The 25,225-nt window shown below is 45.5% G+C and overlaps 1 protein-coding gene across 1 annotated transcript in view; it reads left to right on the top strand.

Moving 5' to 3' along the window:
* The window catches only part of LOC134583062 (protein Z-dependent protease inhibitor-like), a 325,782-nt gene that overhangs the window by 22,535 nt on the left and 278,022 nt on the right, over nt 1-25,225 (top strand). The window lies entirely within an intron of this gene.

Here is a 25,225-nt window from a genome sequence, read left to right as displayed (position 1 = left end):
TCAGCAGTCTGTGTGTGTCTGTGTGTGTGCACTCAGCAGTCTGTGTGTGTATGTGTGTGTGTGTGTGTGGACTCAGCAGTCTGTGTCTGCGTGTGTGTTTGTGTGTATGGACTCAGCAATCTGTGTGTGTCTGTGTGTGTGTGTATGGACCCAGCAGTCTGTGTGTGTCTGTGTATGGACTCAGCAGTCTGTGCGTGTGTGGACTCAGCAGTCTGCGTGTGTCTGTGTGTGTATGGACCCATCAGTCTGTGTGTGTATGGACTCAGAAGTCTGTGTGTGTCTGTGTGTGTATGGACTCAGCAGTCTGTGTGTGTCGGTGTGTGTGTATGAACTCAGCAGTCTGTGTGTGTCTTTGTGTGTATGGACTCAGCAGTCTGTGTCTCTGTGTGTGTATGGACTCAGCAGTCTGTGTGTGTATGGACTCAGCAGTCTGTGTGTGTATGGACTCAGCAGTCTGTGTGTGTGTGTATGGACTTAGCAGTCTGTGTGTGTATGGACTCAGCAGTCTGTGTGTGTATGGACTCAGCAGTCTGTGTGTGTGTATGGACTCAGCTGTCTGTGCGTGCGTGTGTGTGTGTGTGTGTGTGTCTGTGTGTTTTAATGGACTCAGCAGTATGTGTCTGTGTGTGTGTGTGTGTGTAAGGACTCAGCAGTCTGTGTGTGTATGGACTCAGCAGTCTCTGTGTGTGTGTGTGTATGGACTCAGCAGTCTCTGTGTGTGTATGAACTCAGCAGTCTGTGTGCGTGTCTATGTGTGTGTATGGACTCAGCAGTCTGTGTGTGTCTGTGTGTGTGCACTCAGCAGTCTGTGTGTGTATGTGTGTGTGTGTGTGGACTCAGCAGTCTGTGTGTTTATGGACTCATCAGTCTGCGTGTGTCTGTGTGTGTATGGACCCAGCAGTCTGTGTGTGTATGGACTCAGCAGTCTGTGTGTGTCTGTGTGTGTATGGACTCAGCAGTCTGTGTGTGTATGTGTGTGTGTATGAACTCAGCAGTATGTGTGTGTCTGTGTGTGTATGGACTCAGCAGTCTGTGTGTGTGTATGGACTCAGCAGTCTGTGTGTGTATACAGACTCAGCATTCTGTGTGTGTGTGTGTGTGTGTGAGCAAGCAGCTTACATCCTAAATGGTAGTGAATAAGGGACAATAACACACAAGAAGGAGTTGCGATAAACAACAAATTAGGCAACAATGTGCAATATCAATCGGCAATTGCTAAGGCCAGTAAGGCTTTGTCATGTATAAATAGGGGCATTAATTCTCAGCAGTCTGTGTGTGTGTGTCTGTGTGTATGGACTCAGTAGTCTGCGTTTGTGTCTGTGTGTGTATGGACTCAGCAGTCTGTGTGTGTGTATGGACTCAGCAGTCTGTGTCGGTGTGTGTGTATGGACTCAGCAGTCTGTGTGTCTGTGTGTGTATGGACTCAGCAGTCTGTGTGTGTGTCTGGACTCATCAGTCTGTGTGTGTGTATGGACTCAGCAGTCTCTGTGTGTGTATGGACTCATCAGTCTGTGTATGTGTGTGTATATGGACTCAGCAGTCTGTATATGTGTGTGTGTGTGTGTATGGACTCAGCAGTCTGTGTCTGTGTGTGTGTGTGGACTCAGCAGTCTTTGTCTGTGTGTATGGACTCATAATCCCTGGTGAAAAATAATGAATCCTCCGCCAGGGATTATTAAAAAAACAAAACACATTGTGTCGGGGGCGGGGCTTAACATGTGGCAGGGGCGGGGTCAAACTGCGGCGAGGGCAGGGTTAAATGTGCCCCCCTCCTTTTGTCCCTGGTCCTCCATGTGCCCCCCCTAAAAATGAGCCTGTATCACAGAGAGAGGAGACTGTCGGTCCCTCATCTCAGCAGCAACAAACATCACTGAGAGTGTTGATGGTTGCTACCACTATCCAACGCCAAGCAGCGTTACAGGGAGAGGAGACAATCAGTCTCTCTCCCCAGCGGCAGTGTGTTATAAAGGGAGAAGAGACAACGGGTCTCTCTCTCCAGCGGCAGCCCGTGTCACAGAGAGAGGAGACTGTCGGTCCATCATCTCAGCAGCAGCAAGCATAACTGGGAGTAGAGATGGTCGCTACCACTATCCAGCACCAAGCAGCGTTACAGGGAGAGGAGACAATCAGTCTCTCTCCCCAGCGGCAGCCCGTGTCACAAAGAGAGGAGACTGTCGGTCCCTCATCTCAGCAGCAGCAAGCATCACTGGGAGTGGAGATGGTCGCTACCACTATGCAGCACCAAGCAGCGTTACAGGAAGAGAAGACAATTGGTCTCTCTCCCCAGCAGCAGTGTGTCCTACAAGGAGTGGAGACTACTGGTCTCATTCCCCAGCGGCCGTGTACTTTACAGAGAGAGGGCACAACCGGTCCCCCTCTCCAGCAGCAGCTGCCTAACCGAGTAATGGGGGTAGTGGAGGAGACGTCAATACCCACTTCCAGTAGAAGACCCCCTTCCAGTAGAAGAGCTGGAATCTGGGCAGAGCGCTGTTAGCCTCTGCCATCCCCTTTCCCTTGGTCCAGAGCCTGACTGCCTACAGGTTTTTCCAGCAGAAGCGCTGGCATCAAGGCAGAGCACCGCCTGCCTCTGCCAACCACGTACCTACAACGCTCTATGCCTGGGAGCACAAGGGAGATCAGGGGCGGCGGACGTGCCCTCTGCAGCTTGGGACAGACAGGACAAAGCTGGACACCCGAGAACTACAGGTGCAGTACTTGGTTGTGGGTGGGCTGCTCGACTAATTCAGGTACTGACCGACAGGAGGTCAAGTATCTGTTTAGTCTCCCCCTGTGAGGGAAGATGTGTGACAAAAGCAACTTCGTCACTGGGATTTGGAGAGGCCTGCTTGCCAGCCTCTTGCCCTGTGACTATGGTCCCTGGGGTGTATTGCCTTTTAAAAACACTATTTGTGCATATTGGGACTTAGCACAATGCCCCAGTGGTGGGGCAAAAATAAGACTTCCAGGAAATTCCTAAACCCCTGAACCGATCTGGGTGATTTGGGGATATGTTGTTTACCCAGATCAGGGCTATCAGGGGATGTGACGCTCCCTGCTATTATAGTGCTTTTCCCTTATGGCGTCGTACTGTAAAATCCGGGAAATCTTTTTTTTTTTTTTTTTTTTGCGCAAGAGTGTTCTCGCTCTAAAATAAAAAGCTAGATTTCCAGGATATTATATAGACTCTGCAGGTGCCCAGGAGCCGCAATTAAAATGTAGGAGACTCCTGGAATGCCCGGGAGAGTTGGGATTTTGCTAACAGTATGCCAAGATGTGGATATGTCTAATTTCTGGGCTGCATTATCGTAATATGGCAAACTTAAATGGACACGTTCTATATTTGATCCTGTAATTTTCCAAAACCCCATAAAACCTGTACATATAGGGTACTTTTGTACTCGTGGGAAATCACAGCATTCACATATGTGTGTTTTATTGCAGTATATGACGTTCATATATAACAATATTATGACATTCACAGTTAAAATGCCATGCAGAACTTACAATTCTGACAATTTTAGATTTTATACAAATAAAATTGTGTTCCATATATAAATATTTGATGTGAATTTCTCCTGAACAATATTATATATAATACATGTGGGTGCACTTAATATGGGTGCAGTAAATTATGATTGAACATACATATAGCTTTGTTTTGGTCAGAACTTGCACAATTGCCTCCGTCCTTAAAGCGGCACTGTCATGCTGAACTTACCTTTCCCCCCAATTGCTTCCTCTTCTCCTCCTCTCTCTCTTCTTTTGTTCCTATATGATCTAGTTTTCTTTAAAACATTAGACAAAGTTGTGACTACTTTGTCTTATGCATTGTCCTATGCTTGACTAGCTGTTACCCAAAGAGGAGCTTAAGTTTGCTCAATTTCCTGTGGTCAAAGAATTTTTCCCACAATACTCACCTCTCCTCCATGACCAAAATTGGTCTTTCAGCCAAATTTACTAATACTAAGTAAAGATTACTTAGTATTAGTAAATAGAGTTGAGCGGACACCTGGATGTTCGGGTCCAGCGGGTTCAGCAGAACTTTGAAAAAAAGTCTGGGTTTGGGATTGAACTTGACCCTGATTTTGACCTCGAACCCGAACCCCATTGATTTCAATGGGGACCCGAACTTTTGGGCACAAAAATGCCTCTAAAAAAGTCCTGGAAAGGGCTAGAGGGCTGCAAAGGGAAGTAAAATGGGGGTAAGAGTGCCCTGCAAACAAATGTGGATAGGGAAACCACTTAAAATAGCAAAAAAAATTAAAAATACAGCTGAGCCATAAAATAGCACTAGATGGAATCTTTGATTTTAGCTTTGGAAGAGCATGAATCAAAATCTAAAGCATGGCTGTCAGGAGGATTACCAGAATTATCCATTTGAGAGAGGGTTGGAGTTCAGGGTATTCTCTTCTATTGTTGAAACTGAGCTCAACTCCTCATGCATGGAGAAAAGGCCTTCACAAGCCTCTGCTATTGTGTACATTTTTTATACTACGTGACCCATAGGTTGAGGAGGCGGTGACCGTGGCGGTGTAGGTGAAGCAGCGGTGGAGGAGGAGGAGGTAGCAAACACTGTTTTTTTTATTTTATTTTTATTTTTATTTTTTTAATTGGGGTAGCACCCCAAATATTGGGACATATTAAAAAAAGAAACATTTGCGGCCTGCGGTGCATCTCTTGCAGTCCTGATGCATGGAGAAATGCTCAACTCCTGATGCATGGAGAAAATGCCTTCAAATGCCTCTGCTATTGTGTACCTAGTTTATACAAAGTGACCCATAGGTTGAGGAGGCGGTGAACATGGCGGTGGATGAGGAGGATGAGGTAGCCAAAACTGTTATCTATGTTTTTTATTTTCTTTAATTGTCGTAGCCCACAAAATATTGGGACATACAACAAAAGAAACATTTGCGGCCTGCGGCCTGCGGCCTGCGGCCTGCGGTGCATTTCTTGCAGTCTTGATGCATGGAGAAATGCTCAACTCCTGATGCATGGAGAAAATGCCTTCACAAGCCTCCGCTAATGTGTACCTAGTTTATACTAAGTGACCCATAGGTTAGGAGGCAATGACCGTAGTGGTGGAGGAGGAGGATGAGGTAGCCAACACTGTTATTTATGTTTTTTCTTTTTTAATTGTGGTAGCCCACAAAATATTGGGACATAAAACAAAAGAAATATTTGCGGCCTGCGGTGCATTTCTTGCAGTCCTGATGCATGGAGAAATGCTTAACTCCTGATGCATGGAGAAAAGGCCTTCACAAGCCTCTGCTAATGTGTACCTAGTTTATACTAAGTGACCCATAGGTTGAGGAGGCGGTGACCGTGCACTGGAGGAGGAAGCAGAGGTGGAGGAGGAGGATGAGGTAGCCAACACTGTTTATATTTATATATATATATATATATATATATATTTTTTTTTTTTTAATTGGGTTAGCCCCCAAAATATTGAGACATATAAAAAAAGCAACTCTGTTCCGCAAAGTAGCTGTTGACATTATAGTTGCACAGGAACTTTGTTGACTCTGACTTTGCATGCGGATGTCATCCATATCAATTGTCGATGCCAGTTTCTGCGCCTACCATGGAGACCACGGGTAACGGGGAATCAGTGTTCCATTCCGTACAGGGACCCTCAGAAATGGCTACCACATGCAAGGAAGGCAGCAGGCGTGCAAATGACCCACTCCCGACGCGGGAAGGTAGTGACGACAAATAACAATACAGGACTCTTAAGAGGCCCTGTAATTGTAATGAGTCCACTTGAAATCCTTTAACTCTAGAAACATAGAAACATAGAATGTGACGGCAGATAAGAACCATTCGGCCCATCCAGGGAAGTCTGGTGCAGAGCCACTGGCACTGGCAGGGCCGCCATCAGGGGGTGACAACCATGATGGTTGTCACGGGCCCGGCCGCCCTGGGGGGCCCGGACTGCTCTTGCAGTCCCGGGCCCCACTTTCTTTCTCTGCCCACATAGATAGCGAATATCGCTATCTATGTGTGCAGTCGGGGGTCCCCGGCTCCCTGTTACCGCAGAGGGGGCCCAGTACACAGCTTCTCCTCTCTTCTCTCTTCTAATAACTCTTGCGAGACCCGGTTACCATGGCAACGCGCCGCAGGTCTCGCAAGAGTTATTGGAAGAGAAGAGAAGAGGAGAACAGGCAGTGTGCTGGGCCCCCTCTGCCGTAACAGGGAGCCGGGGGGGGCCCCATGCCACCGGACCACCAGGGATCATGGAATCTCCCCCTCCCTGGACACAGGAAAGCAGGGAGGGGGGAGAAACATTTACATTTAATTTAATATAAAATTACTGTGAAAATGCCCGTTCCTCCATCCCCCCGATTGCACATTTACACACACACTGCATACACTAACACAGCACACACACTGCATACACTAACACAACACACACACTGCATACACTAACACAACACACACTGCATACACTAATACAACACACACACACCAACACAACACACACTGCATACACTAACACAACACACACACACTGCATACACGAATACAACACACACACTGCATACACTAACACAACACACACTGCATACAATAACACAACACACACACACTGCATACACTAATACAACACACACTCTGCATACAATAATACAACACACACACACACTGCATACACTAACACATACACTGCATACACTAATACACCACACACACTGCATACACTAATACAGCATACACTCTGCATACACTACACACTAACACACTAACACACTCACTGCATCCACTACACTGACACACACTCTGCATTCGCTACACATTAACACACTCTGCATTAACTACACTAACACACTCTGCATTCACTACACTAACACACTCTCTGCATCCGCTTCACACTAACACACTATCTGCATCCGCTTCACACTAACACACTCTCCGCATACACTAACACAACACACACTCTGCATACAGTAATGCAACACACACACTGCATACACTAACACATACACTGCATACACTAATACAACACACACACTGCATACACTAATACCATACACACACTGCATACACTAATACAGCATACACTCTGCATACACTACACACTAACACACTCACTGCATCCACTACACTGGCACACACTCTGCATTCACTACACATTGACACACTCTGCATTCGCTACACTAACAGACTCTGCATTCACTACACTAACAAACTCTCTGCATCCGCTACACACTAACACACTCTCCGCATACACTAACACAACACACACTCTGCATACACTAATACAACACACACTCTGCATACACTAATACAACACACACTCTGCATACACTAATACAAAACACACACTGCATACACTAATACAACACACACACTGCATACACTAATACAATACACACACTGCATACACTAATACAACATACACTCTGCACACACTACACACTAACACACTCACTGCATCCACTACACTGACACACACTCTGCATTTGCTACACATTAACATACTCTGCATTCACTACACTAACACACACTCTGCATCCGCTACACACTAACACACTCTCTGCATTCACTACACATTAAACTAACACACACGCTGCATCCACTACACACTAACACACACTCTGCATTTGCTACACACTAACACACTCTGCATTCACTACACTAACACACACTCTGCATCCGCTACACACTAACACACTTTCTGCATTCACTACACATTAACACACACTCTGCATTCACTACACATTTACACACACTTTGCATTCATGCACTAACACACACACTACATTCATTACACTGACACACTCTGCATTCACTACACACTAACACACACTCTGCATTCATTACACACTAACACACACTCTGCATTCACTAAACTATGCACACACTCTGGATTCACTATACTGACACACACTCTGCATTCACTACACTAACATACACTCTGCATTAACTGTACACACAGCATCCACTACACAAACATCCTGTATTCACAGTACACACACTACATCCACCACACATTGAAACACTTTGCATTCACTATACACAGACACTGCGTCTAATACACACACTACATCCACTACAGACACTGCATCCACTAAACACATTTCATCTAGTACATACAAACACTACATCCACTACACAAACACACACTCCATCACTGTACAAACAGTATCTAATACACACAAACACTACATCCATTACAAACATTCTAATTCACTATACACACCACATTCAGTCCTGCATCATTGTCAGCGGTCTAGGTAGGGCGTGGGCAGGCCTGGGTGGGGGCGAGGGAGGGAGGGATAGGGGGGGCCCAGACTTTGTGCTTTGTCAGGGGCCCCAAAATTTCTAATGGCGGCCCTGCCCGTGCGTGCTGCAGCTGAAACTCCACTATCACCTGCTGCTGCTCGCACAGTCTCATGAGCGGGAAGGCCAAAGTTACGTTGCAGCGCAGACAGGCGAGCAGCAGCAGGGTGACAACGCAATAGCGCGCACAGCCGAGTGAATGTCACATCCTGTTCCAAGTTGCGGATGAGTCTGGTGATGGCTTCTGGTATCAAGTACTCTTTTCACTGAAGCTGCATCAGGGTCCAGGTATGTGGCCGCACAAACGCTGGTATTCGACACCAGGGGGCGTGCGGTTACCCTGCACCAGACCCTTGTAATCCATTCCACACTGTGACTCCTAACTTCAACATCAAGCATACTGGGTCCCGGTCGTCCGACCGCTGCCCAGACAGTGTCTGGGTCCTGGTCACCGGACTGCCCACCTCACTGTGAAACTACGAATAGATCGATAAATCTGGTTCGCTCAAGTCTATTATGGATCCTTTGATCGCTACATGTATTACTTGGATAACTGGTAATGCTCGAGCTAATACATGCCGATGAGCGCTAGGGGACGGCCGCTCTGCTTTCGCACCCTGCTCTCTCTTATGCTGTGCTGGTGCCTCTGTGTGACTAGCGCCTCTTCCTCCAAACAGCACATGTCACTCGCATGACCTTAATTCCATTTGGGGTCTAGGACCTTATCATCCTCCACATCATCTTCCACCCTGCCCTCCTTGCCGGTATGCACACTGCAGAAAGCCACAGCAGTTGGCACCTATGTTTTTCCAGCATGTAAAGTCTGCAAAGGACATATTGAAATTGTTTTAGAATTTCCTCCAGGCAACAGTTTTCCCTATAAACTGACTGTTACGGCTCCCCCGGTAGGTTACTGCTGTATAGGACGTTCCCTTACCGAATACAGAGGTAGCCACTGGGCGCTCCAAACTGCTGAACAGCGATCATACAGCTCAATTATTCTCCCAAGCAGCCGAACAGCAATCATACGAATCAGCTATTCTCCCAGCCGGCCAAGCATACTCCATACAAATAATCCCCCCAATGACGAGACAAAGCTCCGTGTTGAGGGTCAGCAGGAATCTGGTTTAATGTGGGCTACATGCCCGGCTTTTATGCAGGTCTCCCACCTGGTGGACACTCCCCTAGGGGACCAAATGGGAGACTGTGACAAGGGCATTGTAGTAGCCAATCACAGGGCACACACTTAGCCATTCCCCTTTTATTACCCAGAACCCTCTGCTCTGCCCGGTTAGATAATTGTGAAGTAATTCAATTATCTCCCAGGACAGAGCCTAAACGCCATTTTAGGTGACAGTAACAAAAAGGCATAAAAATACATAACTGTGACATGTTACAACATAATACCGGCATTCAACAGGTCCCCAGATAGCTAGGATCTGAGCGCACAAAAGTACCGAATAGCGCTCAGATCCTATGCACACAGTCCAATCGCCGTGGAGCCAAAGTGTTCACAAAGTCAGTTTTCATATGAATGATCTCCACGGGATGTCTATCTGGGGTATGGTGTATTCATGGGTAAAATACCAAATATAGGGCCGCTCGTGACTTTCTACCGAACAAGAAGGGAGGTCGGCGGCTTCAGCGGTGTTCGTGCCAAAAAGTATCCGTTTTGAGTTCCATGAGTTGGGTGTCGAACACCGCTGTGCGTTCGTGGATTTAAAATGGCCGCGACCTCATGGTCAGTATACGAATGGCGGCCACCCAACTACCATATCAATTAAGAGGTGTCTGCGGTTAACCTCAACGTTCTAATAGGGCCAAGAGGTTAACCAGCAGCACACTTCTCTACTGGGTGGTCGGCCGTTCGGTAGTTTTATTCGGTCTTTAAAAAGGGAACAGCATAGAGTCCACATGAACAGGAAACATGAATCAAACTAACAAATGAGGAATATGGTTACTTAAGTCCAAGACAGAGGGATCTGTCACACCGACCTCTCAGTTTGACTTGTGAGGGTATTGCCCCAGAATTACACTATTGTTGAAGTACCTCTTAGCTATTGATCACTGGTTTAAATATAGCAGCTTTTTATCTGGTAGTTTCTAGTGTAGAAAATATCAATCTGTTTTCTATCACTTAGATCTGTGTAACAAGTGTTGTAGGTGTGAAACATTCTCGCCCATCTTCTGTGGGTTATTTCATTTTTAATATGTAGACTTATTGTATCACACTAGCCATGCACAGGTAGATTGTCTGGCACGTTGTTTTGGTGTTTGGTTTTTAACTTTGTAGTTCTGTCTTTACACAATATAGAAATGCTTCGGTATATGAAGAAATCACAATAACACTTATTATTCACTTAAAAAAAAAATCAGGCTACACAAAAATTGGTAATTCACAATATGACATCTGAAAAGCACATGAAAGGATGCTGTATGATTTAAAAAAAAAAAAAGAACACACTACATGAAGGTCCTGTTCACTAGAGTGTGTAGTCATGAATGTAACCATACATATTTTAAAACTTGTTTAATTTTGTTGTAGCATGACTTGTAGATATGAAGAGCAGGCCCCAAAATGTACTATTTAGCAGTTTAGCACCCAGAAAATAAGAGTGCTTACCACTGTGCTGTAAGCACACTATTAGACGCTTCTATTTGACTCTCAGATATGAAATGCACCCCACTAATGTACTACCCCACTAATGTACTATTTAGCACCAAAAAAAATTAACTTTTTAAAACTCTGGTGTAACCAATGTATTTGAAGCTTATATTTGACTCTCAGATATGAAGTGCACCCCATCCCACTAATGTTCTAGTTTGCAGCTTATATATAGAGGCTGGGTCACATGCTGCACTGGCCAATCAAAGCCATGCCATTAGTAGGCATGGCTGTGATGGCTTCTAAGGGCACACAAGTTAAACGTTTGTTGATTGGCTGCCTGCAGCCTTTCAAAACGCGCCATTAAATCGCCCAACACCGAACTCCAACCTGAACATACAGTGATATGTCCGTGTTCCGGTCCGGGGTCCAAAAAACCTAATGTTCGGTACGAACCCGAACTTTACAGTTCGGGTTCGCTCAACTCTACTGAAGAGGCAAATTGTAACACTGAGGGAGATTGACAATCTTGAGAGGAGTCTGCTAAGATAAGACAGATGGGGAACAGACACGTAGCTAGGTGACAGTGGGGCGAGGAAGCGGGGGGGGGGGGAGGGAAGAGAAAAGTTTTAGCTAGTCCTGATCTCATGCAGCCTAACAGATTTGCCAGTTTAAGTGAAGATGTTGGGAGCATCAGCTCAGGAGTAGCTGTACTGCAGGAAGCTGTTCCTTCTAACAGCCGTGGGAACAGCCCCTCTAGTACGGGTGGGGTTGAGAGGGTAAGGAAGTCTAGACAGGTTGTGGTGGTAGGGGACTCTATTTTTAAGAGAGTAGATAGGGTAATCTGCCACTCTGATCGTCTCAACCGGACAGTTTGCTGTCTCCCGGGTGCTCGGGTCCGGCATGTTGCCAACAGAGTGGAGGGATTATTGGGAGGGGCTGGAGATGACCCAGCTGTCATGGTCCATATTGGTACCAATGACAAAGTCAGAGGAAAATTGAAGGTCCTAAAGAATGAGTTCAGGGAACTAGGAAGTAAGCTCCAAGGTAATATTTTCAGAAATATTACCTGTGCTGCGCGCTACAGTAGAAAGGCTGCGGGAGATTAGAGAGATCAACGCATGGCTAAAGTCTTGATGCAGGAAAGAGGGTTTTGGGTTTTTAGAGCACTGGGCCGATTTTGCACTTGGGTACAACCTGTATAGTCGTGATGGATTGCACCTAAACGGAAGAGGGTCTGCTGTGCTGGGGGATTGGATGGCTAGAAGGTTGGAGGAGATTTTAAACTAGTAGTGGGGGGGGGGGGGGGGGAGGGTCAAAGCAATCTAGAAAATGGAGATAGGATGGAAAGGAAAAGGTCTTTAGCTCAGAACAAAGGGGGTGGAGATGGGGGAGGGGAAAGCTCAGAACAGAGGAGGTATGTAATATTGATAAATCACAAAAAGTACAAAAGACTCATGATAATATTAAATGTATGCTTACTAATGCAAGGAGCCTATATAACAAAATGGGGGAACTAGAGGCAATAGCATACACTAAACAATATCATATAATAGGCATAACAGAAACATGGTGGGATGAGACACATTACTGGGCAGTTAACTTAAATGGGTACACGTTATTTAGGAAGGATACGAAAAACAAGAAGGGTGGTGGGGTATGTTTATGTGACATTGGGAGGTTGCTGTTCATGTAACTCCCACGTGGCGGCGACCATTTTAAAGTCCCGAACGGCCAGCGGTGTTCGGCGCCCAAACTATGGAACTGAAAACGGACACTATTTTGCACGAACACCGCTGAAGCCGCCGACCTCCCTTCTCTGCCATCCAGCACACGAACGTCAGTCCGTTCGGTACTTTCCGGCACAAATAGACGCACCCCAGATAGCCATCCCATGGAGCCCATTCGTATACCGAAAGACAATGTGAAAGACTTTGACTCCATGGCGATTGAACTGTATGCATAGGAACTAAGCGGCATTCGGTAATAATGTGAGCTCAGATCCAAGCTATCTGGGGATACGTTGAATGTGGGGATTCTGTTTGTGGAATTTAAAGTTATTGATTTGATTGTATTTTTTATTTTTTTTTAATTCTTTATTTTGACGTGCATGAGGGTAACAAGCATTCTCGCTATGCCACAACAGCACTTGCGAGTGAAAGGTAAACAATGAAGTTAACAATATAGGCACATTGATATGTCAGTGCACATTTTTGTTTTTATAGAAAGACATAGGAGTAAGTTAGTTTATCATAACGAGTATATTGAGAAAAATTCTATAGGTCAGCATCACATCAGCCTGTTCTCAGTTTTCGCTTTATTCCGACCTTGGCATCATAGGTCGCATACTTTGAACATTATACCCGCTCAGGCAACTATGTGTATCATCTGGGTGATGTCGATTAAAGTAGGACTAACATTGTCCCCAAGAAACTACCTTATATGGCATACAGTCTGTCTAGCAACGTACAGTTAGTCACGTATAGGGTACGGCTAAACAGTAGACAGGTCTAAGAAACAAACATAACTAGAACATTGATATCCAGCTGCATAAACCTATTACTGTCCTGCGATTAGTCTAGCTTATGGGAGGCTATATTGGCTGTCATACCTGAGGAGCAAACATGAACTATGTACATTTTAGCTGATATTTAACTTATTAAAGAGGAGTGTCATATGAAGCCCAAACCATGGGTAAGCAAAAAAACAAAAACAAAAAACAAAAAAAAAGTACTTAGTGGGTGATGTCCCTTTGGAGCCTGGGTAGTCCTGCTTCGCCTCATGTTGTGGCCACCGCATTGGTATCCAAGCGAGCCCTCTGAGGGACAAACGGGGCAACCCTAGAGGGGTCCCAAATGTGCGCGGTAGCGGTATAGCTCGAGCCAGATTGGGCTAGCGCATCTCGTGGGAGGCCGATGGTTTCCAGCATGGCCGCTGCTTCCTTAATGTCCCTGACCGCGTGCACGGAGTCTCCTTTCAGGATGTGGAGTAGCCGCTGTGGTCTCCAGCGATATGGGATAGCATGGGTGCGCAGCAGTGAGGTAAGTGGCTGGAGAGTCTTCCTCCATTTCAGAGTGTCCCCAGATAAATCTGAATAAAACGTGAGCGCCATGTTTTCAAAGGAGAGTGGCGAATTCCCTTTAGTTGCTGCCTGTACCACTGCTTTCTCCCTGCCGTTGCTGAATCTGACCACCAGATCCCTGGATGCGGTCTTGGGGGCTTTTTTAGGCTTTGGTATGCGAAATATCCCGTCAGTCATAATGCTTTTTGCCTGCTTGGGCGTAAGTAGCGACCCTAGCAGCCTTCTCACCAGGTGCGGGAGTTCTGCGTCTGGGATAGCCTCTGGGACCCCACGTATCTTGAGGTTGTTTCGGCGCCTGCCGTCCTCCATCACAGCCAATCGTGTTCCAAAGTGGCTTGTTGTGCCTGGAGAATCCGGACTGCACCAGAGAGAGTGGTGATTGTCTGGGTATGTTCAGCTGCTGTCGTCTCCACCGTCCCCAAGCGGCCTACCAGGCCCGTTAGGTCTGCTCTGAGTGAGGCCATGTCGGCTTGCAGGGTGAGCTGGAGGCTGTGTAGTAGCTCCTTCAGGGTGGCATTTGTCACCGGAGCTGAATCAGTGGTCTTTGGAGCTGTCTGGGGCCGCGGTAGGAGAGGGACCACGGCGGATCCCATCCCCAATAGTGAGTCCTCTGAGGAGTCTGAGTACTCATCCATCTCGGCGGCCATCTTGGGCCTGCCTGAACCGTGGGCCTGCCGGAGTAGATCTCCTATGTTCATGCCCGCTTTGGGCTTATCGGGCTTTTGCTTCTTCAGCTTGCGGCCCATGACCACTGTTAGCACCCGTGGTCCGTTTTGCCAGCGGTGGTAAGGGGTTAGATATTGCCAAAATGCGGCGGTAATTGTCGGAGCTCATCCGACATGCGTCCGTCTCGATCAGTAGCTTGGCTCCGCCCCCGATTTGATTGTATTTTTATGTTCAGGTACAAAATGGAGTTTAGCCTCTATCCATGGAGATAATTGGATTACTTCCCAATTATCTTCAGGATAGAGAGGAGGGTTTATCTACAGGGTTTTGTGCCACTGTGATTGGCTACTGTATCCATATTGTCCCAGTCTTCCATCTGGTCCCCTAGGGGAGTGTCCACCAGGTGGGAGACCTGAATAAATACCTGGCAGGTAGCCCTCAATAAATGAGATCTCTGCTTGGTCTCGTACTTGGGGGTATTGGATTTGCATGATTTACTCGTTCGTCTGTTTGATTCGTGAAGGATTTTGTATGGTTCCTGTTCAGCTAATTGGAACTGCTGTTAGCTGCTTCTTCATTCGGAAAGGGAACGTCCTCAGCGGTATTAAGCCCTCTTATACCGGGGTGTACCGTAACAGTTTATATGTCAACCATGAGTTAAAGTCAAATCTTAGGCATATGGAGTGTGATGAGGAAAATGTGGAAGCTTAATGGGTAGATATCTGCTTGGGGCAAACAAAGGGAAATCAATTATTGGTTGGGATATGTTATAAACCAACCTAATGTAAATATTAATGAGGAAGAACAGCTGTTAGAGCAAATTGGGAAAGCTGCAAATTGAGGTAACACGTTAATTATTGGAGATTTTAATTACCTGGACATAAATTGGGATAGAGGGACTAGTACTTCAGCAAGGGGAATCAGGTTTTTGAATGTGTTAAATGACACCTTTATGTTACAACTGGTACAAGCACCAACTAGAAAGGATGCTTGTCTGGATCTCATTATAACAAACAATGTTGATCTTTTAACCAACATTCAAGTAGGGGAGCATTTGGGAAAAAGTGATCACAATATGGAATTTTTTTAAATAAACTTAACAAAGCAAAAGCAAGTGGGGTATACTAAAACAGATCATTTTTAAAAAGCCAATTTCAATAAGATTAGGGCAACTCTACAACATATCGACTGGCATAAAAACACTGAGGATAAATGGAAACTATTCAAACAAATATTAGAAAGGTACATTTCTCAGTATGTACCACTGGGTAATAAATATAAAAGAAACACATTAAAACCAATGTGGCTTAGTAGAGAAGTAAAACAAGAGATTAAAAATAAGAAAAGTGCATTTAAAGCATTTAAATCCGAAAAATCAAAGGCATACTATTTACGATATAAGTAAGCCAACAACGCTTGCAAAAAGGCAATTAAAGTGGCTAAACTAGAAAATGAGATTGAAAGCCAAAGAATGCAAAACCAACCCCCAAGTTATCCCCCAAGTACATCAATTCTAAAAAAACAAAAAATGAAAGTGTAGGTACACTGGAAACAGAGTTGGGTTTATTAGCAAATGAAGACCAGGAAAAAGCAGAAATTTTAAATAACTATTTTTCTTCAGTATATATTAATGAGGAAATAGATAATTTTTTAAAAAAAGGAGAAAGTAACCCCAGGGCGGGGATACATTCAGTGTGTCCAGATCATATCTCAATAGGGTATAACCCTTATACTGTATACAAAGAAGAAAAAGAAAAGTGTAAACCCAGGACAGAACGTCCAGGGAACACAAGTGAGATATAAATCTCAGTTATCTGTTAAAATTTAATTTAATTGGTATACAAAGTCATGAACATGTTCATGACTTTGTATACCAATTAAATTAAATTTTAACAGATAACTGAGATTTATATCTCACTTGTGTTCCCTGGACGTTCTGTCCTGGGTTTACACTTTTCTTTTTCTTCTTTATATTAATGAGGATCCTATGGCAAGAGATATGCAAATGATTGCTGCAAAAAACCTTGCAGATAACTTGTGATTGGATAACTCAAGACAAGGTGCTACAGCTATTAAAGAAACTTAATGTGAATAAAGCTCTGGGGCCTGACGGTATTCACCCATGAGTACTTAAGGAGCTAAGTGGGGAAATAAGTGAACCTCTGTATTTAATTTTTCAAGATTCTTTTGTTTCAGGTATTGTACCGGAAGATTGGAGGAAGGCAGATGTTGTTCCTATATTTAAAAAGGGTTCAAAATCCTTGCCTGGAAATTATAGACCTGTGAGCTTAACTTCTGTAACTGGGAAAATATTTAAAGGGCTATTAAGGGATAATATTCAGGAATTCATTGGGAAGAACTTTGTTATTAGCAATAATCAGCATGGTTTTATGAAACATAGGTCATGTCAAACTAACCTAATTGCATTCTACGAAGATTTAAGTAAAAGTATAGATCAGGGTGTTGCAGTGGATGTGATCTACTTGGATTTTGCCAAGGCATTTGATACGGTTCCTCACAATAGGTTAGTCTTCAAACTAAAAGAAATTGGTCTAGATGAATATTCTTGTTCTTGGGTAGAACATTGGCTTAAGGATAGAGTACATTAATTGTAAATTGTCAGGCTGGACAAAAGTGGTAAGTGGTGTCCCTAAGGGTTCTGTTTTGGGACCGCTTCTATTTAACATATTTATAAATGATCTTGAAATAGGCATTGAAAGCCATGAATCAGTAATTGCAGATGACACAAAACTTTGTAAAGTAATAAAATGTGAGCAGGATATTGTTTTGCTGCAGAGAGATTTGGATAGATTGGGGGACTGGGCACTAAAATGGCAAATTAAATTGAATGTAGAGAAATGCAAAGTTATGCACTTAAGGGTTAAGAATGCACAAGCAATTTACACCCTAAATGATAGTGAACTAGGGATAACCACACACGAGAAGGATTTGGGAATTGTTATAGACAACAAATTAGGCAGCAATATGCAATGTAAATCTGCAGTTGCTAAGGCCAGTAAGGTTTTGTCATGTATAAACAGGGGCATAAATTCTCAGGATGAAAATATAATTTTGCCTCTTTATAAAGCCCTGGTAAGACCACACCTTGAATATGCTGTGCAATTTTGGTCACCTGCTCTAAAGAAATATATCATGGCACTAGAAAAAGTCCAGAGACGAGCTACAAAATTAATAAAAGGAATGGAGCATTTTAGTTATGAAGAAAGGTTTAAAAAAACTCAATATGTTTAGTTTGGAAAAACAGCGCCTGAGAGGGGATATGATAACATTATACAAATATATTTGGGGCCAGTACAAACCTTATTCTGTAAATCTATTCATAAACAGGGCTATACATGGGACATGCGGTCACACATTTAGGTTGGAAGAAAGGAGATTTCATCTAAGGCAAATAAAAGTTTTTTTTTTACAGTAAGAGCAATAAGGATATGAAATTCTCTGCCTGAAGAGGTGGTTTTGTATGAGTCATTACAGATGTTTAAACTGCAATTGGATAAATACTTGCAAAAACATAACATAAAGGGATATAATTTCTAATGAGTGGGGTAATAGCTGCTTGATCCAAGGAGACATCTGACTGCTATTTTGGGGTCAAGAAGGATTTTTTCCCTAGTTTGTGGCAAAATTGGAAGCGCTTCAGACTAGATTTTTTGCCTTCTTTTGGATCAACAGCAAAAACATACGTGAGGAAGGCTTATCTTGATGGACGCAAGTCTCTTTTCAGCTATGTAACTATGTAACTACTAAATAGTTAGCAGCTCATTGTTGTAACTCCCCCCCCCCTCTGATAAAGTACACCTTGGTGGGGTGTCTATAAAAATAATTAATGGGGGAGACCTAGAGTCCCCACCCCCGAATCCTACCTCGAGCACCGCAAGGGGCGGCCACTAAACCACAAGGGGCGACCTAATGTCCCCCCTCAGCCCCCACCCATGAGCGGTGGGTTTGGGCCTTAAGTGACAATGTCCCCTAAATGACAATAGTGTGACAATAGTGTGGGAGAACCTACAGGGGACCCCTAGTCACCTTTATGGAGGGGTTTGTAGTGGACTACCCGACCAGTTACCTCCGCTATTATCTTCCTTCAGCCTTTAGAATACACAGAGACCCATTTCCCCCCAGTAACTGGATCACACACAGTTCTTGAGGTACAACTGACTGACCTCTGTTTATTTTGTCACCTTTGTTGACCCACAGCTGCATATACAGGCACATGTAAAACAGCACCAATCAAATCAGGTCATCCATCACATATCTCTCCCCATCGAAATAGACTGCAGGCACATGGGTATATGGCATTCAGTGACGGCGTTCCATCACAGGGTTATTTTTACATTTAGGCTCCACCTGTCACCAGTGCTGTTCTTCAACTAGGCTGACTTTTAGGGGGGTGGCAAAAAAAATGCCGCCCCCTAGCGCCCTGGTCCAACTGGCCACCTAAGGGCCCCCCCAAGGCAGGCAGAAGCTAATATTACAAGTGGACGGTGAGGGAGCTCTGTACTATGAGCTCTTCCTGCTCAATTACCTTGCGTGCCACGCAATAAGGCTGGGAGCCACAATATGACATCACGCCGACTCCCAGCATCACTAAGTGGTGCGCAAGGGAGCTGAGCAGAAGTATTACAGCTCCCTCGCCACCTCCTCTGTCTGCCTGCTTGACTGGCCGCCCACACACTCAGCTCCCCAGCTGCCTAGCAGCAGCCAGCCCCACTGGACCCCAGGGAATATTCTACTCCAGCTCTCTGAAAGGTATAGAGGCTATGTGGATTTAAATTAAAATGTTAAAATATATATATGATTTGTAAGTGTGTGAGACAATGTGTGTTATTGTGAGTGTGTCAGTACCAAGGTGTTTGTGAGTGAATGTGTGTGTGTGTCTGTCAGTTTGTGTCTGTCAGTAAATGTGTATATGTATGTCAGTATGTGTCTGTGAGTCTGTCTGTGAGTGAATGTGTGTGTACCTGTCAGTAAATGTGTGTGTGTATGTCAGTATGTGTCTGTGAGTGAATGTGTCAGAACTTAACTGTCGGCTTCTCGCTATTCCGACACGTCCGGGTTGACGGAACAACAACACGCCCCCATTCTCTGACGCAGCTTCCTCACGCTATATAGGGGAACCGCGCCAATTTCAAAGGCTTTGTTATTTTGAAGCTTCCTAGATCTTCTGACCGGCTACAAACAATTATCTCGCTAAACTTCTTTACATGTATACCGAACCTGGACTGTTAAACCGCTGATCTCTATTCTCTTGACCTCAGACTACCTATGATATTGTTCTACTTCCTCTAGTCGCATTACATTACTGGAAAACCTTCAAAGGAAACGGCAAGTTATATAAATTGGATTGTATCATTCCTCTGGCATTTCAATACTATTGCAAATCTATTTCCTCACCTCCTGAGTTCAACTAATGAAATATCTAATCTTAGATATTCCATCTATAAACTGGTCTTTGCTTACCTAATCCATATGCAGCAACCACTCTGCTTAATTGTTCCAGCTTCTACCTTCATATTGTATTCCTTAAAGCTACATTAACTCTTCTCAACAAACTATCCTCATATTGTAATTAAAGCTACAGGAACTCTTCTCAACAAACTATCTTCATATTGTATTCCTTAAAGCTACAGGAACTCTTCTCAACAAACTATCTTCATATTGTATTCCTTAAAGCTACATTAACTATCCTCAGCAATCCACCTTCAATTCAAATTCTTTTATTAGGAATTGTTCTATTTAAATTCTAATTCTTATTCTGATCATCCTCTAAGGTTTGTCCTATTAACAATTTCTGCAGTTGAGTTCCACTCCAAATCCATAGGTAGCATAACAGAATGTGTGTGCCTGTCAGTGAACGTATATGTGTATGTCAGTATGTGTCTGTGAGTAAATATGTGTGTGCCTGTCAGTGAATGTGTGTGTTTGTCAGTGAATGGGTGTATGTCTGTCAGGGAATGTATGTGTCTGTCAGTGTATGTCTTTGAGTGAATGTATATGTCTGTCAGTGTATGTCTGTGAGTGTTCGTCTATTACACAGAGTGTGTCTGTTTGTGAATGTGTGTGTCTGTGAGTGAGTATCTGTTAGTAAGTGTGTGTGTCTGTCAGTGAGACACGTTTGAAATCTCCCCAGAGTGGCTCAATGATATTAGGGTCAGGATATTGTGATGGCCACTCCAGAACCTTCACCTTTTTCTGCTGTAACCACTTTTGCTTAGAGTCATTGTCATGCTGGAAAGTCCAAGAGCATCCCATGCGCTGCCTTAGTGCAGAAGAATGCAAATTGTCTGCCACTATTTTCTGATTACATGTTGCATTCATCTTGCCATCAATTTTCACAAGATTACCTGTGCCTTTAGAGCTCACACCACCCCAAAACATCAGTGAGCCGCCACCATGCTTCACAATGGGGATGGTATTCTTTTTACTTTAGGCCTTGTTGACACCTATCCAAATATAGTGCTTATGGTTGTGACCATAAAGGTCTATTTTGGTCTCATCACTCCAAATTACAGTGTGCCAGAAGCTGTGAGGCATGTCAAGGTGTTGTTGGGCATATTGTAACTAGACTTTTTTGTGGCATTGGTGCAGTTAAGGCTACTTTCTGGCAACTCAACCATGCAGCTGAGTTTTGTTCAAGCATCATCGTATTGTGCCCCTTGAAAAAACCATGCTGTCTTTTCTAGAGAAGCCTGTATTTCTCTTGAGGTTACCTATGGGTATTTCTTTGTATCCCAAACAATTCTTCTGGCAGTTGTGGTATCCCCGAATTTTCCACTTCTTCCACTACCTGCTGCTCATGCGTGGGGGCTGGTCCATCTGCATTGTTATTTAGGGCTCCCACCTGCAGCTCATGGGTTGGAGCTGGGTACAGAATAATATATCCCCCTGATGTAAATTAGGGCCCCCACCTGCAGCTCATGGGTGGAGGCAGAGGGGGGGGCACTAGATCCCCCGTTTAGTTTAGTCCCCCAGTTAATTATTTTTATAGTTGACCCACCAAGGGGCACTTTATTAGAGGGGAGGTGTCTTTTTTTTCTTTTACTTGCAACAGTGAGCAGCCACTGGCTGCTCACTGTTTAGAAGACATGCCCCTACTTGCTATACCGCAATATTTTTTTTTTTTGACAATCTTTATTTAGTTACATTTCCATGTCCAAGGTGGGTAATAACAATAGGGGTATAACGTTTGCTTTCATCCACACGCAGGTGGTACAATTGGTGAACAAAGTAGGAGCATCATAGCAACAACTGTAACTGTCTGGTATATTCCAGAGTGGTGTCATGCATCGTTGCTTAGCAGAAAGACAATCATCGGCCCGCTAAACAATCAACATTTATTTGTATTATAAACTATTATGATTGGTATAAATTTTATATATTTTTTTTTTCTAAATTTATTTTCTGTCGTACAAAAGGTAGTGTGGGTTTCGTCAGTCAGGGAAAATACAGTTTGCATGAGCAGGTAGCGCAACCCGTACAAGGCTGAACCCCTGACATAGCACCGACCCGGCGGCAAGGGCCTTCCCGTTGGGTCCCCAAGCTTGTGAGGTGTTCCCGCATTTTCTCAACCCTCTAACGAAGTCCGGGTAGTGTCCCAGGTCTGTGCGGTGGTTATCCGTCAGGGGCTATCCCTCCGGTGGACTGAGCTGTTTGGGGTGTCCAGTTAACGTTTGGGCCAGGTTACCTAGTTTCCCGGCGTCCCTATAAGGACCTGTCGTCTTAAAGTGTACCTTCCCCTCAGCAGACTTCTGAGAAACGTGTCAAGGTAGGCTTATGGGAGGTCATCTGAGTAACCCAATGTCTGGGGAGAGCCTCAGTTTTACGCAGTGTCATTCTGCCTGCTGTGCATGCGCTATATAGGGCAAGTCACGGGAGCATCGGGATCCGGCTATGTGCCGGGGACCTAGTGGTTCTGTTTCTCAAAGCCTGTGCTGTGCTACCGGTTGATTCAGGTTGTCAGTCCTGGACAGTTGCAGGTCCCTGCAATATGGGTGAGTAGGTCAGGTGGGAGTCAAGTTGTCTCGTTATCAGTCTAGGTCGCGGGGAAGGCTGTTGGTTGTCAGAGAGGGATAGGTGGTGGGTGTCTATGTCCTTGAAAGGCAGGGTGAGTGTTGTGGTGTACTACAGGTTTCAACTAAGTTGGTGTGAGGGCCACCGTTCTGTCAGCCACGTACGTGGTCCATGGATACCAGGTCAATGCACACTGCTCCGGTCTCCCGTGTAGGTCAGCCGTCAGGGACTCCATTGTGTGTATGTCTTCTACCGTCGCTACCCACTGCCTCAAGGTGGGCGCAGTTGGCTGTTTCCACATCCTAGGGATGAGGGATTTGGCAGCGTTGAGGAGGGGCAATTCCAGGGATTTTTTGTATGCTTTTAGTGGGCTACGGGTGTGATGCAAGAGCATCGGTAAGGGTGCCAGGGGAATGTCGGAGCCTGTGATGTTGTTGATCTCCCTTCTAATTTGTTCCCAGTAAGGGGCGATTACTGGGCATGACCACCACAAGTGGATGTAGGTGCCAGGGTGTGTACCGCAGCGCCAGCATACGTCTGATGTGGCGCAGTGCATGCGGTGCAGTGTGTCTGGCGTTCTGTACCAACGTGTGAGCACTTTATAGTTCAGTTCCTGAAATTTTGAGCTAATGGAGCATTTGTGCGTGAGGGTGAAAATCTTGTCCCAGTCTTGTGTAGTGAGTGTCACTCCCGCATCTCTTTCCCAATGGTCTTTAAACCTAAGCTCGACATCCCTAGTCGTCCGGGCCATGAGTAGTGTGTAAAGAGTTGAGATACCCCTGGTGATGTGTGTGCGGTGTACGCACAGGGTCTCGAAGTCGGTTAGGGGTCTGTGTATGTGCCCCCGTCCCGGCAAGGAGGAGTAGTATGATTTAATTTGGCAATACCTGAACTGTTCTAAAAATGAGGGTGTTCTGTCGGGGCAAAGCTCTCCGAGCGTTTTGAGACCGTTGGTACTGAGCCACTGGTGTAGATATGGCCAGTCCGACGGCTGAAGTCCGGCTAGGTCCCCGCGCGTCAGCGTATCTGCCAAGTCCGGGTTATGTGTGAGCGGGGTTAGGGGGCTGGGTGCAGTGGTGAGTTGGAGACGGTATCGGGTAGCCGTCCAAACCCTCAGGGTTGCGTCTATGAAGGGATTCTTAGTTTGTAAGTCTGCGTGTGTGGCCGTGTGTAACCATAATTTGGAGGGTATACGCCCCTCCGACTGTTCTAATTCTAGGGTGACCCATTGTTTAGTGGGATGTTGTGCATGCCAGTCTATGAGTCTGTGTAGGTGTGCCGCTCGGTAATAGGACTCTATGGAGGGCAGGCCAGTTCCCCCCCGCAGTTTTGGTAGTTCCAGTGTTGTTCTTTTGATGCGCGTAGGGCGTGAATTCCAGACAAATTTGCGGATGGCGGTCGTCAGGGAGCGAAAAAACGCTCTGGGGACCGCGATCGGCACCGTCTGGAATAAGTAAAGCAATCTGGGCAGTGGGTTCATTTTGACTGCATTAATGCGTCCAAACCAAGATATACTGTGGGGCCCATTTTCTTATATCTGCCTGTATCGTTTGCAGCAGCGGGTGGTAGTTTTGATGGTACAATAGGGTCAGGTCTTTAGGAAGCCAGATGCCCAGATATTTCAATTTGGCGGGGCACCACTTAAAGCGGAATTGGGTATGCAGCGTCGAGGGTGGGTCCTGTGGGGCAGGCAGGTGGAGGGCCTCCGATTTATCTGTGTTGAGCTTAAGGTTAGATAGAAGGCCAAACCTGTGGAATGCGGCCAGAAGATTAGGGAGTGAGACCCGTGGCAGGGTGAGAAAAAACAACATGTCGTCCGCGTACGCGGCCACCCGGTATTCTCGATGACCGACAGTAAACCCCGTGATACCCCCATCCCGTCTGACCGCCCCCAGGAAGGGTTCCAGGGAGAGGGCAAATAGGAGGGGGGACAGTGGACACCCCTGACGGGTTCCATTTCGAATGGAGAAGGGGCGGACAATGCTCCATTCACCCGTATCCGAGCCGTCGGGCTCGTGTACAGGGAGAGGACCCAAGCTTGCATGTATGGACCGAATCCCATATGTGTGAGCGTTTCCTCTAAGTACACCCAGTCTACGCGGTCAAATGCCTTCTCTGCATCCGTCGAGAGCAGGAGTAGCTCCCGACGTTGCGACCGTGCTACTTGCAGAATGTTGAGGGCTTTGATGGTATTATCCCGTCCCTCCCTCCCGGGGATAAACCCAACCTGATCCGAGTGTACTAGGTGCGGCAGGTGTTTCGCAATTCGGAGGGCCAGGGTCTTGGCGAACAGTTTGAGGTCGGCATTAAGCAGGGATATGGGGCGGTAACTAGCGCAGAGCGTTGGATCTTTGCCTTCTTTGGGGATTACCGTAACAATGGCCGCTAGAGTGTCGGTGGGAAACCGCTCCCCATTATGTAGTGTGCTAAGACCCTGTAGGAGGTTCGGCAAAAGGATATCACGGAACGTCCGCAGGTATGCCAGCGGGAGGCCATCTGGGCCGGGTGCTCTGTGGGCTTTGGAGACTTTTAATGCCGCTGCTAATTCGTCTATCGTGAGG

This window comes from Pelobates fuscus, chromosome 13, assembly GCF_036172605.1.
Source record: "Pelobates fuscus isolate aPelFus1 chromosome 13, aPelFus1.pri, whole genome shotgun sequence".
Taxonomy (NCBI): Eukaryota; Metazoa; Chordata; class Amphibia; order Anura; family Pelobatidae; genus Pelobates; species Pelobates fuscus.
Note: the sequence above shows the minus strand (reverse complement) of the source record. Positions and strands in the feature narration are given on the sequence as shown.